Here is a 17007-nt window from a genome sequence, read left to right on the forward strand (position 1 = left end):
ACAGTGTGTGCCACAGCGAAAGGTCTTAACTGTAGCTGTGGTACCAACATGTTGTGTAAAGACTACTAGATAATGTAGGAGATTCTAAGTCCATTGCTAAAGTTAGCAGCAAGACAGGTATCTTCTAACCTAAATTTTGTATCCAACCTATCAGACCATGTGGTTATTGGCAGTGGGAGACTGCCACCACTTCATTCTAATTCTAGATGGAAATTGCTTGCACCATCTCTGCTATGCGAAATGCAGCTGGTAATAAACTGCCAGCTTGCTCACATTTCCGAATGGCCTTATAAATTGCAGAAAATGCTACATGTGAGGGAACAGTACCACTATATGCCTATCTGAATAGAGCTGACGATCATAACAAAATCTGCTGCTCCTTTTTCTATTATATACTCTTGCAAGACAGAGAAGTGCTTATGTATAGAGTTTTATCTGAGTCTGCTGATAGTACTAAAATCTTTGGGATTCTTGATGGAAATTCAATCTGCTTTTCTTAGAGTTTTCTCCCCAGCTTTGTACATGTTCTTTCAGTGGTACTCTTGTTAAACCTAAAGATATGGGAAGGTTTTCATTCAATGGTCTTTTCAGACTTTTCCCCCCTGCTAAAAATTACATAATTATTCTAGAGACAAGAGTGGAGTGCAAAGAAGGTATTTCTTTTTCTGCCAGTTCTGATATTTATTTTACAGTGTGCATTCATCTACTGATAATTATTCAGTGCTATATGCTAGGATAATGTATTCTGCTGAATACAAACAGTGGTGCAGCTTCTAAAGGTATTAAACAATGGCAGCTTCTTTGAAATGAATAGGAGTTGCAGGTATTCTATCTCTGCTTACATGATTATGTATGAATTTTATATTTTATTCTGCTGTCTGTGTGGTACCATCATGGTTCAGCAAAACTAAATCTGTAGGGAAAAGAACTAATCAGATAGGAAACTGAAACAGGATATAAATGAGTTCACTATGTAGTCAGAGAAGAAATATAAAAACCATATTCACTGAGGAAAGGGAGAGAAGATTAAAAATAGGTAGTGTGAAATGAGTTACAATTGTTCGCATTCAAATTAAAGTTAGAACATGGGCCATTCACGAGCAATGGTATAGAACGTGATTTCAGTAAAAATTATCTTGGCTAATCATACTTTGCAAATTATATAAAGTCTATTCTGCAGATAAATTCTGCAGAATTAATCACACTAAATGTTAGGACTAGAAATAGCAGGTATCTTGGTTGGGAGTCCAGGCCCCCCTATCATTAGGAATTAAATTATATAATCCTATTGGCAAATGTTGCAAGCTTTATCTTACAATTAATTAGATTTTGTCCCTGACTATTGCTGTCAAAAGGCTCTCTAAACACTCTAAAACCTTGGTCCCAGTTTAGGTATGATCAGACAGAAAGTCAGTTCAGAAATGCTTAATAATGGCATCTTAAGAATTTTGCATCATTCTGTTCTATTATATCCATTTACCAAATATTGACTCAATAAGATTTTGGAGTCAGTGCCATAAATTTAATGCTCTAAAATCGCTAAATTGTGAGATGAGTATAATGTGTCCACTGAAAAACTCACTGCATTTAAAAAATGTGTTAAAGAAAAGAAAAAATAGTAAGAAGAAAAAAAAAAGCACTAATTCGTTTTCTTGTATACTTCTAGTGTGGACTGAGTGTCATAGTTACAGAACAACTACAACTAAGTTTAAATATTTTACTACCCCTAATTCATGATATTTCACATTTCATTAATGTCACTTTTTCTGTCACGGGAATGTACAAAGAAGAACCATCATCACTTTAAATTTCTGTTCAGATGGAAATATACCTTCCAAATATGTTTCACTCTGGAAGTGAACAAGATGCAATTTAAAGACAGCAAAAACTGACAACATATAGGAAATAATTTAAAATAATTGCTAAATACTTCTCAAGGAGGTTTCTTTATATTACTACATGCACAATAATTCCAAATTCATTTGATAGTTGCCTATTTGAAGATTATAAAATATTTAGCAGGAATATAGCCTTCTGTGGCTTAGGAAAAGGATGATGTATAGAATGTGACAAGGATTGATGTAAACATTTTTAGTTTATGTTGGAAACTGATGTATCAATGAATGCGCAGAATGGGATTGGACCTCATTGTGCTCACATGTCACAGTGATGAGGCTGGTATATTTATCTGGGCAGATCTTCAGTTATTGGAATATAATTGAGTAGAATCATCAGCAGTTTCCACTGCTGATTACTTAAGGCACTGTAATCAATTAGTTGAACTCATAAAAGTTGCATCTAAGAAACGGAGAGCAGAGAAAACAATTATTGAATGAGTTTTCCAAAAGACAAAGACTTATGGAATTCAATGTTTTTCTTCCTGTTAGAAATGGAAGACTGTTATTAGTTTCACTAGATAGAAGAATGTCATTTTCATCTATTGGTTTTACAGACTTTTTGTTTAGGGTAACATAATGTTTTTCATTCACAGTCATCTGTGGTATCTGATAGGCACAAAACCAAGAGACTATTGTGTTGTCCAAACATAAATTTTTGAACAATAATGTCTTCTTATGTACAGTCTCAGATTTACTCTGCTCCATCCTAGAGGTTTAGCCCTGTTGCCTTTGAATTTAATGACAAAATTAATTATGGCTACTATTAAAGAAATTCCTGTTGCTCCAATGCTATAGGGCTCAATGCTCAATACAATTTGTGTCAGCGCTGCATTTGATGTAATATTGAGGAGACATGGCTGTCCTTCAATAAATCCATAGTTTCTAGGATCAACAAAGACTGTGAATGTAAAACTAATACATGCAGCTAGGATTTGTCCTGTAAAACATCTTTAGCATATATTATAAGGTACACAGTTTTTGAATACCCATGTAAATATTTGTGGGCAGGTATATGGGGCAGACAATAATGCTTAGGAAGGAAAATTAAACTAAACTGTGTATGAAAACAGTTTTCCAAGTAGTCCATCTGTTGATACAAAGCCAAAGCAATATTTTTTTATCCTAAAATCATTCTTGAAGATCCCTAATAAAAGTACTATCAAGAGTTATGAGATCATTTTACCGCCCAAGCTCTAGTTTTGATTGTCGTCTTTGATTTTCATTTGATTATCAGAATAGAAGCAAATAAAATATTCCAGTTAAAGAGATATTCACCTACTCGGGGCACTAAAAATAAAGTTTTGAACTTCTTAATTCATATGGCCTAGATTTGGGGTCCTGCTAAAGAGCTTTCCTTAAATTGATGTTCACCCAGTCAGAACATTAAAGTAATATCCTTTTTCATTCATGGGCTCAGATTTTCCAAAGTACTTCAGATTGATATTTTTTACAGTGTATCCAGTTCTGTATGTGCAAGCCACTTTTCAGGCTCCTTATTTAGTATGTAATGTCATGATAAATTTGTTTTGGTGAACCTTAAGAATAAATTTCAGACAAATTTTATTATTTCAGCAATATTTCCCAATGGCATATGAGCTTTTTGTTGTTCTTGTTAAGACAGCATGTATCGTATTCCCACAGTCAGTTTCCTAAACACTTCAAGACTTAATCTATTTGTACTGCTACATATGTGGTATTTGCAATTCTTGCTATAGAGATCCTGCTTCCAAGTCAGAGGGCATGTGTTGTTTGTATGGCAACGCATTATCCTGTTAGACTTTATCCAGTCCCAATTAAGCTACATCTTTTTGACATTTGAATCAGTGTTAAAAAGCATATTTTTTCTTCCAGTTGCAGCTTTCTTAATAAGATCTCAGAAAGTGTTCTTTGATTTCAGTCTTAGCGCCCTTGAAAAGTTCCACTTTTTTATTTTTTCACTAGAAGCTCCTTTCTTACCAGAAGTGAGGTCTGAACAGTTGAAGCCGTAATTAAGGCTAATATTGCCATCCTAAGGGAAGATTTGTTCCACTACCTCATTCATTTTCAGTAAAATGTAAGAGTTAGTGAAGTATTTTAAGTATATTACATGTTATGCCAGTTTATATTCATTTGTTTTGTGCCACACAAATAATGTGACGAAAGGTAACCCAATTTATTATGACAAACTATACAGGTAATTAAAATCAAGTTCAGATCAAATCTATTACTACACTAAATCTCCATTTAAAATTAGAAGCAAATGGACTTTGTAGTGTATTATAAATGTACCAGATAGCAGAGTTCAGAATATACGCTCTCTTGAAAGGAAACCTTTCCTGAATGTGCTTTCAAAAAATTTACATCTATATGACACAGTTAAAGAGTTAATACAGCAACTCTCAGAGAACTAAAAGTTCTTATAAAAACAAAATTGCCAAAAGAGTAGACTTTTTTTCATATAGTCCTTTATTTGCTCTTTGATTTTTATGATCCAGTTATCTCCACTTTGTCACTTTTTAAGGAATTCATGATTTGCATTAGGCACAATCAGTTTCCTTGGATGTTACTGTTTACGTACACAAAGAAATAGCTTTTCCCCTTTGCTGTTCTCTGTCACCAGTCTTATAAATGAGACAATTAATACTGTGAAAGCATTTATACAAACATTCAGCTTCCCAATTAGGAATTTATTCCTTACACTTGATGTGTAACCAAGTCTCAAATATCAGTTCTATGTTGTTGAAATCTTTCTCTTCTGAAGTTGGTGTCATATGAATCCTGTATCCATTTGGACTTCAACTAATGGCTATTAGAAATTATTCTTGGTGGTTTAGACACCATGGTCAGACACAATTGAAAATTAAAATATTTTTGAAGTTTTTCCTGATGACCAAGTTCTTTTTCCCAAAGGACTCTTTTGCCCCTTAGCTAACTTGCCAAGTCAGATAAATTCTGAGCCAGCACATCTGAATTTTTTCTAACCTGCTGAGCTCTACAGGCTGGCCCAAAGTATATCTAAGGGAAGGCAAAAATATCAACCTGCCTTTCTCTCCAGCATTAATAAGAATTCTTCCCTTCTCTTCTTCTTAATGTGACCCACTGAGTTTGAAAGCCTATTTAATTTCTTGACTACTGACTGGATTCTAGCCAGACAGTTCATTTGAAGGTTTGGGGTAACCTTTTGCCAGGCCCCTTGTTTGCCCCTCCCTATCGATTTGCTAAAACCCCCAGTACAAGCGTCTGCATTAAGACAGAGACAATGCATAAAGCAAGCATGACAGAGGAAGGTCATGTAGAAGACATTGCTCTGTGGAACTGTGATCTGTGTAAGGCAGGGATGTGTGAACTCAAATTTATAGGCTCTCTGTTGAGACATTTCCAGAATATTGCTCATAATACCACCATACTCCATCAATCATCTTTCTATGGGCTTGCTCTAACTCCCTTTTTTTAAATGACAAGAAAAAAAAATATTTACAACTTTCTATTTTTATTCTTATCATGAATTGAAGCTTCATAAGCACTACTTATAGGGTTTATCTTTTTTTTATTTGATTTATTATTTTGCTACTTTTTCTAGTCCAGCTACTGTTCTAAATATTGCTTACTGTTGAGACATACAGATAGTATTGCAAACAAAATACTATATAAAATTACCAACTCCAATTTAACAGAGTTGAGAATTTCTTGAATTGGTGCTGTCTGTTCGCTCTTAATCAGTTTGTTATTAATATGAATCACAATGTCTTTAAAACAATCATCATGTTATTTCCATAGGACTCTACCTCCTTTAAAACAAGATGGACAGTACTCACCTAATGCTCATTTCTTGTCCTAAGTTATGATATGCAATTAAAATCACACTATTAAGACGGAATTAGTTTCTGCCAGGCTTTTGTCCAGAATTTTAGCCTAAGAGCTTTAAGAACATTTATTTATTGTCAAAATAGTAAGACAGAAAAGAAATTCTCCATGTAACTAGGGAATTATAACTAGGGAATCAGGGCACAGAAAGAAGATAAAAATTCTCTCTCATACAGGGTACCCAAAATGAGAAAGCAAATGCTGGTATTTTCAGCATATCCATGTATCATTACATGGAAGTTTGCATTTTTATACCATAGGTTCATTGACTGACTTAGCTGCTGTAGTAGCATCTCTGTAAGCAAGATCAATTTCTAAAGCTGTCTGCTAGGTAATTAGTGAAGATACCACACTTTCCATGAGGAAAATGACCACCCACAGAAAAACATAAATAAAGGAATTACCTAGCATTATATATGAATTGTGCAACAAAGGCAATTCTAATTTCTATTTTAAAACAGCTTTCAGCTGTTCTGACTGTAAGACAATCCTTTTTTCTTTTGTAACAATGATACATTTACATTCCAGTTTCTTCAGGAACTGAAACAATAAACAAATGTACAATTGGTTTGTGTATCACCCACTAATCAGAGTCACTAAATATGAGACAGCTAAATCATTATTTTCAGGCAAGGTTTATTCTTATGTTTTAGAAATTGATTTTTTGCAGGCCTGACACTTTCATATGTCTCTTTTTGCTCAGTGAAATTTCTTCATTGTTTTTTCATTGTATTGGTGTTCCACTTCCAGCAACAGTTTTGGAGCTGTAGTGCTCAGATTGCTGCGCAGCCCAGCAGAGTACTTTGCTGAGGATAACAGCTTACTACCACCATATCAACCAGCCCCAGACAGGAGAGAACACTTTACTGGTAGATTTCAGATATCTGCTGTAAGAAGAATAGTTAAACTCGTGTGTCCCATTCCAATGGACCACTTCATACATGCTACTTCTCCCTATTTTTGTCCATCTTTTTGTTCGTTCTCTTCACCTAGCCAGAGGTTTTTTCCTAGGCTCCTTTTTAGCTGCCTCAGTCCCTCTGTATCCAGAAACAGGCTTTCCATCCCAGTGTCCTTGCTCAGTCCTTCCCAACTGTCCCTCTCAGTCTGGGTGATAAGCATATAGGTGATATTTCATGTCTTCACATGCTGTTAGAGTATGTACTTCTACTTTTTCCATTGACTAGCAGCATCCTGAATTCAAGAATAAAATGAATTTTTCTGCTGAATTCAGTGATGTGACTATATCGAGCCCTCTTCAGCTGCAGCTTCATTATTGCATAAGTACAGTCGGCCTGGGATATATAAAATTTCCTTATGGCAGCCTAGATTTCCTTTAAAATGATCCAGAAAATTATGGCTCTACCTGCAGCTAATATAAGCAAATAAATAGGTGATGTAAAAAGCTTAAAAATGCTGTTTGGTACACAGTTTCTCAAGTTAATTAAGAATCATTTCAGCGTGAGGAACAACTGATAGTGCACTAGGTTGCAGTGGTTTTACGATTCTGCTTATGATATTTATTTCCTAGTTTTCTTCACACATTGCAGTGACTCATAAAAATTTTCCCAAACATAAATTTCTTCATTCAAACCTGGATTTAATTTTTACAGTCTCTTTTAGGGACTGCAGTGGTGGTCAGGTCAGGCGGGTGGTTGGCAGCCTGTGCTCGATGCCAGCGCTGGGAGCGGGTGGCCAGCTGAGGGGAGCTGCCCCCCTTGCGTGGCTGCTATGCTCAGGCCTGTGCCCCAGCTCCTGCCTGAGCGACCCTGTGCCTCACTGGCGAGACCCTGGCACCAGCCCTGACTTCCCAGTGTCCCGGCGGGCGTCTCTGGGCCTCGGGGGCTGCAGGAGGCCTTGGGCCCTGGCCCCAGGCCTGCTGGGGGTGTGGGGCCTGCAGTGCCTCAGCAAGGGCATGGCTGCCCTGCAGGCCACGCTCCTGCTGCTCCCTCTGAGTGTTGCGTTTTAAGATGAGGTAAATGTTTTTGCATTTAATGAGTCACAAATGTTACTTTTGTCCGTTTTGAACAATCTCTCCAAGACTTGGTTCCCACATGAAGAATGACTATGCCCAGCCCTCTGACAGGAGGCGGGAGGGAGCAGCGAGCTGGGCGGGGCAGGGCCCCTCACACAACCAAAGGCCCCTGGATCCTCAGGGTGGAAAAGGCAGCTGGGATTTGCACAGGGCTGACTGGCCTGTAAAGAGTGAAGGAACAGCTTCAGTCTGCGCTCATCTCTGTCCACTGCTTATGAAATATAATATAATAAATTTAAAGGGTGTTGAGCCATGGTTTCTATTCAATACAATGGAAGCAAAGGAAAGCACAATTTCAGTGAAAAATACGTCCATAAGTAATTCCCTAGGGACTCGCTGTGGTCTGGGGCTTAGGTTTGGGATTACTTTCAGAATTCAGCAGTGACTTATTGTGTAATTTTTAGTAAACCATTTAAGCTTGGAATTTTAAATTTTCTATTGAGAAATGAGGTTGTTAGTTTTCTGTCATATTAGCATTTGTAAAGCATGCCATGTCTTTTCTTCTCTACATTAAACCGGCTTCTCCTGGTGGCTGGATTTCTGTTCCTTTATATGTTTTTTAAAACTATATAATTTCTTTTCTGGTCAAATTGCTCATGAAAAATGCCCGCCTATCTTCTAACCATAGAACAGGATTAACTCGTATGTGTGTGTGTATATTCAAACCAAAAAGATATATATCTATCTTTTGGTTGAATATACAGAAAACAAACCCACAGAAACAGTATGAACAAATGAGTCCCCCAGGAAAATGAAGAGAGAGAGGGGAGAAAAGTGGAATTCAGCCAATTGGTCTTGATTTGCCAGTTGCTGATACCACTTCTGTCCAGAAACATCTGGTATGCGTGCTGTCGGACAGGACTTTCTGACTGGGGTGGGGCGTTTGTTCATTTTTTGTGGCTGCTTCTTAGTTCTTTGTTTCTTGGTCATACATGAGGTAAAAGTACGTGACCTTCCAGTAATCTTCATCTTATTCTAACTCAAGAATAGGACATCTGTGCAAAGCCTGAGTTGTCTTGCCTTCCTAGTTGTTAATTTCCAGTGTAATGGGAGCACTTCTGCTGTTATTCACGCCTCTCGATTTAGAATTATGTGCTACTGGATACCCATTCAGAAAATTGTATGTGTTGTGGAGATGCCATTTGGTGTAGCTGTAAAACATTTTGCAAAACCTCCACTAGGTGTGTAACTTTCTAAGCTCTGCAGCCTCCCATAAAATAAAGTACAGAAGCAAAAGCTGCTCTTGTAACACATTTGTTCATATCGACTCACCAGACAGTCCTCTTTGGTGCAGAAAATGAAATGGTTTCTTGTTTACCTAAGCTAAGTGAATAATTCATTAGTATTTTACGGGTCTTGTCATGGTAAGTCTACAAATGTCGTGGTGGGTGAACTTAACCATGTTTGTGTTGTACTACTTACTACTAAGTTAACTAACTTCTATGTTACAGGTGTTAGTGTTCACTTCATGCTTGGGTCTCACCTAGATAGCAGGAAAAGCCTTAATTTATTTCTTGAGCTGAGTGAATAATTCATCAGTATTTTTGCATGTCTTCTTGCTGTCAGTCCACAAACATCATGCTGGAGGAACTTAACATTTGTCTTATGCTATTTACTACTACATTACCCTCCATGTATCAGATGTCACTGTTCACCTCTCTGTTGAGTATCAGCTGTCTACCAGGAAATACTTTCAATTTACTGTAGCAGTATTGCTGAGCAGCTGGAAAATAATTTTTCTAACATGTGGCAGAGCAAATTATTGCACAGGAGGGGGTTAATGGAATTGTCTGCCAGAGGAATAAATAATTGAAGGGACATGGATCTACTTATTAGCTTGAACAGAGGCTTGATGTCCTAAATTATACCTTGTTAGAGGTAGGGAGCCTATGCTTTGTTTCAACAGAAGCTGACTTAAGGAAACAGTGTCAGTATACCTGATATTTTTGCCTGTCACATATATCCTAAGAAGTTGAAAAACTGGAAGTTGTAGTCATTCTCATATACAATTAAGATACTACTAATTTTCTCTATGAAAAGTTTTGTCTGTTACAGTGACACCACGGAGTCACAAGGGCTGAGTGTAAGGTGCCATCTTTAAAAATAAAGCTACAGATGTTTTATATTGGTCTTGCTAATATTGCTATTAATGACAGGACTGTGAAATTTAAACTGCTTGCTGGGTTCTTTTCATGATTTTTTCCATATATTATTTTTTTAATGAAGCTATTTAAGTGATATAGCACATCTAGTTGATGTTTTCATATTAAAAGCTTAAAATAAACTACATCTTGCAGTATGAAGTTGTACCACTTTTTCTGGAGTCTTTTGTCAAAATGACATGGTTACTTAAAATTTTATTTCTACTTACACTTTTTTTACATAGAACCAGAACTTAAGGCTGACTGACTGCTTAGAAGAATCCTTACTCTCTGAATTTGTTTATTGTATGGATTTCATAGCAGTACTTACAAAGATAGCCTTATATGTTTTTTAGCTAGGAAGAAGGAAACTGAATGCATTATTTTGCAGTCTAGCAGAGCAGATACAAGGCAAGGTATAGATATTGCTAAACACATTTACAGATTTATTGGGTTGCAAAATGATTATGGGCTAACATATGGGCAAGAGGGCTGGATATTTAACAGTAAAACAAATAGCCCCTTGAAAATATTAGTATGTACATCTATGCACCTTCAGGCAGTAAAAGAATGTCAACATTCTGCCTGTAAATAAATTAAAATACAGGTTACAGACTTCCAAAATCAGCTTATATAAAAACTGATTTCAGCTACTGATGATTTTACTGAAGCCTTGTGTTCTTCATTCAATCACCTTGGAGTGCCAGCCTAAAGTTAATCCTGGGATTCTGATGCAGGACTGCTCTACAGCAGAATTACCCATAATTGCCTCAATTCCTGCTGACTGGTTATTTTTGCACCAGTGACTCAAATTAGGCACAGCTGGCCCTAGCAAGTTGGAGTTTAATAACAGCCAATTGTCAGAAACTAGCTGACGGTCAATGTTTTTGTCTCAAACGGGTGAAAGGAACAGTGACAGTTCTCCCCCCTCTCCCTCCCCTGCCCCTGAAGAAGTAGGTATCTTCTTTCTGAAGCTCAAGAAACAATAAGTTGAGTAAGCTTCTTCCTGTGGGGAAATGTTCTTTTCTTGCTTCTGAGCAGTTGCCATGATATTGAGATGTCTGTGCTAACTGCATGAATATTTGATGGGTGTTAACAACGAAGTACAAAAATTACCTTGTTCATTTTTATACATAGGCATTGTACCTTGACCCAATGAAACTGAAAAATTAAAATTAGGTTTAATCTGAGAGACTTCTTACTAGAGGGCTGGTCACCCAGACAGTAGTGAAATCTTTGCTTTTGAAATGAAACCGACAGTGGTTGTCCAGGTACTATGCCAGCCCTTTCATATAGCTGTTGGCTGATTTTACCAAAAAATGGCATTGAAATCGAGAATAATGAAATACCAGTCCACAAATCAGCCAGCAGGGAGTCTTACTGCTGAACAGGCAGCTGTCTGTCTGTGGATCTTGCTGTCACTTCTGGTTGCTGCTTCTAGCAGCAATGCTATGGTTTTCATTTTGCATAAAATGGTATCTGATGCTCTGTTTCTTGGTAGAGATGGGAATGTCTTTTGTGGCAAACTTGGCAGGCCACTTTTTGTAAGAACTTACAGTGAAGATTACAGCTCTGTCAATAACAGACTGAAAATATTTTGAGAAATCAGCTGCTGAGTAAATCCATGGATTTATGATGTGTAGTTGTGAGGTAGTGCTTCTGCTGCATTTGGTTCTAATGAAGTGTACAAGCTTTTGCAAAATTCCCTATTTAAATTCTTGCTGGCTATATTGTAACAGAGTGTGCACACTTGTCCCTGCATATGAGAACCTTAGATCCATTACTGTGTTTGCTTCAGTGCTCACCTGTCCAATTAATATGAAAGAATCCCTTGAAGTTAATTAATGTTGCATCAAACAAGATCACTGATGACAAATACTAAAGTTAGCCAAAGTGGAAATGCTGATTTTCATTCGCTATCTTAAAACTATCTTTGAATAGTAAAAGTCTGCATTCAAAAGCAATACGCAATGCAAACAGGCATATTGAAAAAGTGTTAAATACTTGCTACCAGCATATTTAGTGAATCCAAAGATATTTGCTGCTTATGTCTTTCTTCATTATTTTCTGAGACCTTTAAAAATCACAAATGCCAACACAGAGACATTATATCAAGACATCCCCAAGGGTAAGTTGAATAAAAATTCCCTAGAGTCTATAAATCTATTTGAAGGTGATAACCTAATCACTAGTATGCCTGTCAAATCTCAAGGAAAGTGATAAGTAAAACAGTAATTCTATGAAATATGGACTTTTACTTATCTGGCTTGACCTTTCCTCCTGCTCTTTAACCTTTCTGCCCTTCAAGTCTCAAAAAATGGTTGCGTACAAAGAATAATATAATACAGACTTCTACTTGGTAAGCTGGAGATGTTGAGCACTTCAATACTGCATTGAATCTTTCACCTACCGAGGATCTGTTTGGAAGCCAACATAATAAAATGAGCATAATGAGGTTGTATTCAATTGACCATTTGTCCTTTTGTGAAAAGAAAGGTTCCATGGGACAACAGGCCCTACATAATACTTTGAAGCTAAAGTTTGGAAGTAATGTGGCCAAAAAAAAATGTTAGCTAAGGGTGTGCTGAGCTCTGTAATGCCCTAGTTAGATGCTTTCAACATTGAAACTAGGTCATTCCTCTGTACTACCCAAGTATTTCTGTGTTGCAGTTCAGACAGCAATACAGAGAAACCCAAAGAACTGAACAATAAACAATTGAATCAAGGTCAGAACAACAAGTTAGTTTGTATCACCTTTCTTTAATCAGTGTTGGTCCAGAACCTTCGGCGACCTGAGTGGATACCAGCTGTCAATGTAAAAGCTTGACCAGTTCCCCTTAATGAGAACCCTTGTGTTTCACAGATACGCTTAATAAACAGTCCGATTAAATTCATGGGCCAATCAAGTATCCTAAATGATGGAAAGGATGATTAAATTTTAAAATTACCAAAGTGACTGAGGGATTAAAAAATACCTGCAGTCTCTAATGATATGACAGTTTTATACAAAACTGACAATGAAAATCAAGAAATTGCACACCAAATTAAACACAAATGTATTAATTTGAAGAAAAAACCCACAAGACTAGATTTCTTTTTTTACATTAATTCATTTCTACTTAGTCAATAAAATAGCAAATATTAATGCTTGCATGAGCAGTATTTCACATATAGGAAATGGTCATATTCACTTCATTTAAGCTCTCTAATCAAAGTCATAGTTTGAACAATGGAACTGTGAAGTTCTACAGATTCATTTCACTATATTCATGCTATTCCCATTAATTCAGCAGGTATAGTCTTACAAAGATAAACATGCACATAGGCTTTTAGAAACAGGGACTCTATATGAAAACTAATAAATGGATTAACAATTTTACTTTTAGCTGCTACTCAGTCTGGATTATAATAAATCCAATATACCATATATTACATCCATATATGAGTATATAAAGTATTTCTTGAGCCGTAAGTAATTAGAAGTCAGGAAAAAAAAATCTGTTAAAGACACAGAATTTTTTGTGTGCTATGAAATCACAGTGGAGTACATAGTTCTAATGAAAGCATTTTCCCTTCCTGTTATATATTTCCAGCTGAGCCACATATTTTGTTTGATTCTTCTACTCCCCCACACAATTTGCAAATACCATGTATGAAGCAAATAAAATATTTGGGGAGCAGGACAGGGCTGTAAACTTCTCAAGTTGTTCTGAAAATTATAATTTACAATTTAGGTGACAGTTTAGTTTGGTTCCTTCAGGAGCCTACATTGCGTGAGGCTAAAATCCTACAACTGATGTTTGGCAATCAGATTTCTTTATATCATTTGTTTCTTCCCTTTTTAGACAGCTCACAGTGTAATCAAATCCCTGCTAGCTCTCGTATGCAAATTCCTTGGGCTATTTCATGTATGTGTTTGTACTGATGAATTTGCTTGATTCTTGTCTTACAGAACTCCCTTTTTTTACTCACCCAAGTTATTGCTTGTCGTGTTTTTCTTTATTCAAAAATAAAGCATGTAGTGGAAGCTGGCTTCAGATACCTTCCCAGAGGTTGAGGAATGCCCTCAGGTGGATTCTGGGAAGTTTTCAATGATTTTTTTCAATGAGCTTGTCCAATCTCTCTTAGAAGCCCATAAGAAATATCTTGGTATATCTGTGTTTTTCTTTATTTGGCAAGGGGAGAGTGAAGAAGGATGTATATGTGTATGTATGTGTATGTATTATGGAATGATTAACTAATATCCATATTAGAACAGCACCTGAATTATTTAAAATGTATTTGTAGATAGCTTTCTGGTTGCTGCCTGGGACTTTAATAAGGTGTACTCTACAATGATTTGTTCTTGTTAGGCTTCCTGTTGGATTGTGAAGATATTGGAGAACAGAGTAAGGTTTTGCAGTGCATTTCAATTTCTAGATGCTTACCTGAACTCGAACTTCCAGTCATATATTTTAATGTGTTACTATTTACATGCTTGTAATGACATAATTGGTCTATGAAAGCGGTTTCCTATTCTGTGCATTATGTGATGCAATGCAGTCTGTACCTGTTAATATGGGTGATTGAGGGAGATCACTGGGTGAAGTCTAGAAAAAGATGGTTTTTAACCTCCTCCTAGGCTTATTTTTCCTTCTTCATGTAGATATTCTTTTTCTTGCTCAAGAGTGCCTCTAGGTCGCAAGACAGATTTCAGTTTTTAAGTTATTTTCATTTTTGGTAGTGGTGAAATAAACTCTGCTGTTTGTATTACAATTTTATTATCAGTAGCTTTCAGTGTATTCAGTACTCTGCTTAGTTTGTGGCACCAGTCTTTGGAATATTAAATCAAGGTGTACTGTTCAGTGGCAGTTCTTCCTTTTTCTGTTGATTTGGACTTTTTTTTTTTTCAATGCACATAATATTTAGAAAATTTAAGGCTAGAAGAGACCATCTATGGTCGGTACAGTCTGACTTCCTGCTTTACCTGATTATAGAATTTCATCTGCATCAAATACCAAACTTTGCTGGCTAAGCCCAGCCAGCTCTTTGAAAGGCATCACAAGTAAGCTTTAAGGTAAGTCATAGCTGATAAGTTTTGTATAGGACACAAAAATAATGAGGCCTTTTGAATTGCCAGCCTAGGTTGCGGTCAGCTGGATAAAAACCACATGTGAGGGAAGGAGGGTCCTCAGGCTGTTTCAGCTGTTGTTTCCCTGCATTGGCTTCCTGAGGGTCAACCTTACTGAGCTCTTTCTGACCAGTTAAGGACTTTTGCATCTGGCTGGTGTTTGTTACTGTACTAGGTAACAAAAGCAGTCTCATCTCTGGCTTTTAGTTTCTCAGTGCGCTTTGGTTATGGCAGCTTTCCTTCATCTCGCTCCTTGTTCTTGTCTACCTAATTATGTATACTGCCTGTTTACCCCAGCTGTAGCTCTGTATTGCCCTTAGTGGAAAAATTCCATGTATTGTCTGATACAGGACTGTGTTGTAGGACCAGCTTCTGCTGGAGTAAGGTAATGACTGTATCTTTAACTTTTTTTAATTACTTCAGAAGTCTTTAATCAAAAGATTGAGGTTAAGCTCTTGTTGAAACGTGTTTCTGGCCATGTGAATTCTTTATGTCCAATTTCTTGTATCACACTACATACTCATTCACAAATGGCTGTTCTAGCCCTCCTTGTTCATGTTGTCTACTCACACTCCATATAATTGTAATTTCAGTAAATATGGGCTTATTTGGTTTATCTGTTTTAACTGTTAGTAAAAAATCCCAGAAGAGTAAACTTAGATTGGAGGAGCAGACGCCAAAGTGACTTCCATGAGGTTCCAGACTTGCCTCAAAATATCAGATGGTTTTCCATTTCATAGAAAAAAAAAAAAGAACCTTTTTTTTTTTCTGACAAAGTGGAAATTATGTACTTGATATTTTCCCTGAAAGGTATAGCAGGTGAATAGTTCAGCAGTTATGTTAAAAGACCTCATTAGGCAAGCTAATTAAATGTGGCTGGAGCAGAGAGCTCTTTATTTATGGTACAGAAGTTGACTTCTAGCTAACTTATCTTGAAGATGTACCTGTATGCCTTTTTATATGCCCAGAAACTTTAACTAGCCACCAAAAGAACTACAGTATCATTACAGAAGCATACCTATTTCAGAAGTATGCTGGTTTGGTTTTCAAACGATAATTTTATTGTCTTTCATATTTTATTTAGTTTTTCTGCTGCAATCTTATTCAGTGCCATCTGCTCTTCAGCTTGCTTTTCTCTATTTTGTTTCTGTCTTTAGGCTGTACTAGCAAGAACCTAAGTTTTTACATGTTTCTAAGATACCAGGTCCACCTGCGATGATGCATATGGCAAATAAATGACATTTGCTTTATCTGCTATTATTACTGCAAACAGAAGCATCCATAGAGACTCATTAAGAAATGAAGTATTTCTCCAGACGCTACCTTTGGACAGTTCAGATACTTTAATCTAGCTTTTCAACAAGAGACCTTTTTTACCTAAATTTATACAAAAGTATTCTAGCTTAACCAATGTATTTCTAAGGAACTCTCCTGGATTTTATTAAGTTACAGAAAATCCAAATGACACATGATTATTATACTCTTTGGACTTATAAATAGGCAAATGCATTTATCAAGTACTTAAGGCCATCTGAGCCATCCACCCATCCAGCTGGAGGATATTCTTTGTTGCCAGAGGTATAATATAATAACAGGATTATTGCACTAGCACATTTTGCTTTCTTAAGTGCAAGCTTTTTTCCTCTTAGCTGTGATTTCTGATTGCCAAAGCTTATTTCATCAGCAGAGAAGCACCTCCTTAACACTATACTGCTTTATCTATTTAATTGTGTTTAGGTTTGTAAGAACAAACCAGACTATAATTAATCTCCAGGAATAAAACATGTTTTGTGATTTCTAGTAGCTGAATAAGGGCAGACCCTATCATGATACATGTTGTAAACAGGCAGCCTAAAGTCCTTGAGCCCAGAGTTGCACTTCTGCTCTCCTAGAGTAAGTAACATACTGGGGGCTCCCTTTGCCTCCCCAGTTAGCCACGTACCTCATGGATTTGGAAATGCAGCAATGACACAACCAAAGACT

The sequence above is a fragment of the Nipponia nippon genome, unplaced genomic scaffold (genome assembly GCF_047370975.1).
Source record: "Nipponia nippon isolate SJK-2023a ecotype South Korea unplaced genomic scaffold, ASM4737097v1 scaffold_12, whole genome shotgun sequence".
Classification (NCBI taxonomy): Eukaryota; Metazoa; Chordata; class Aves; order Pelecaniformes; family Threskiornithidae; genus Nipponia; species Nipponia nippon.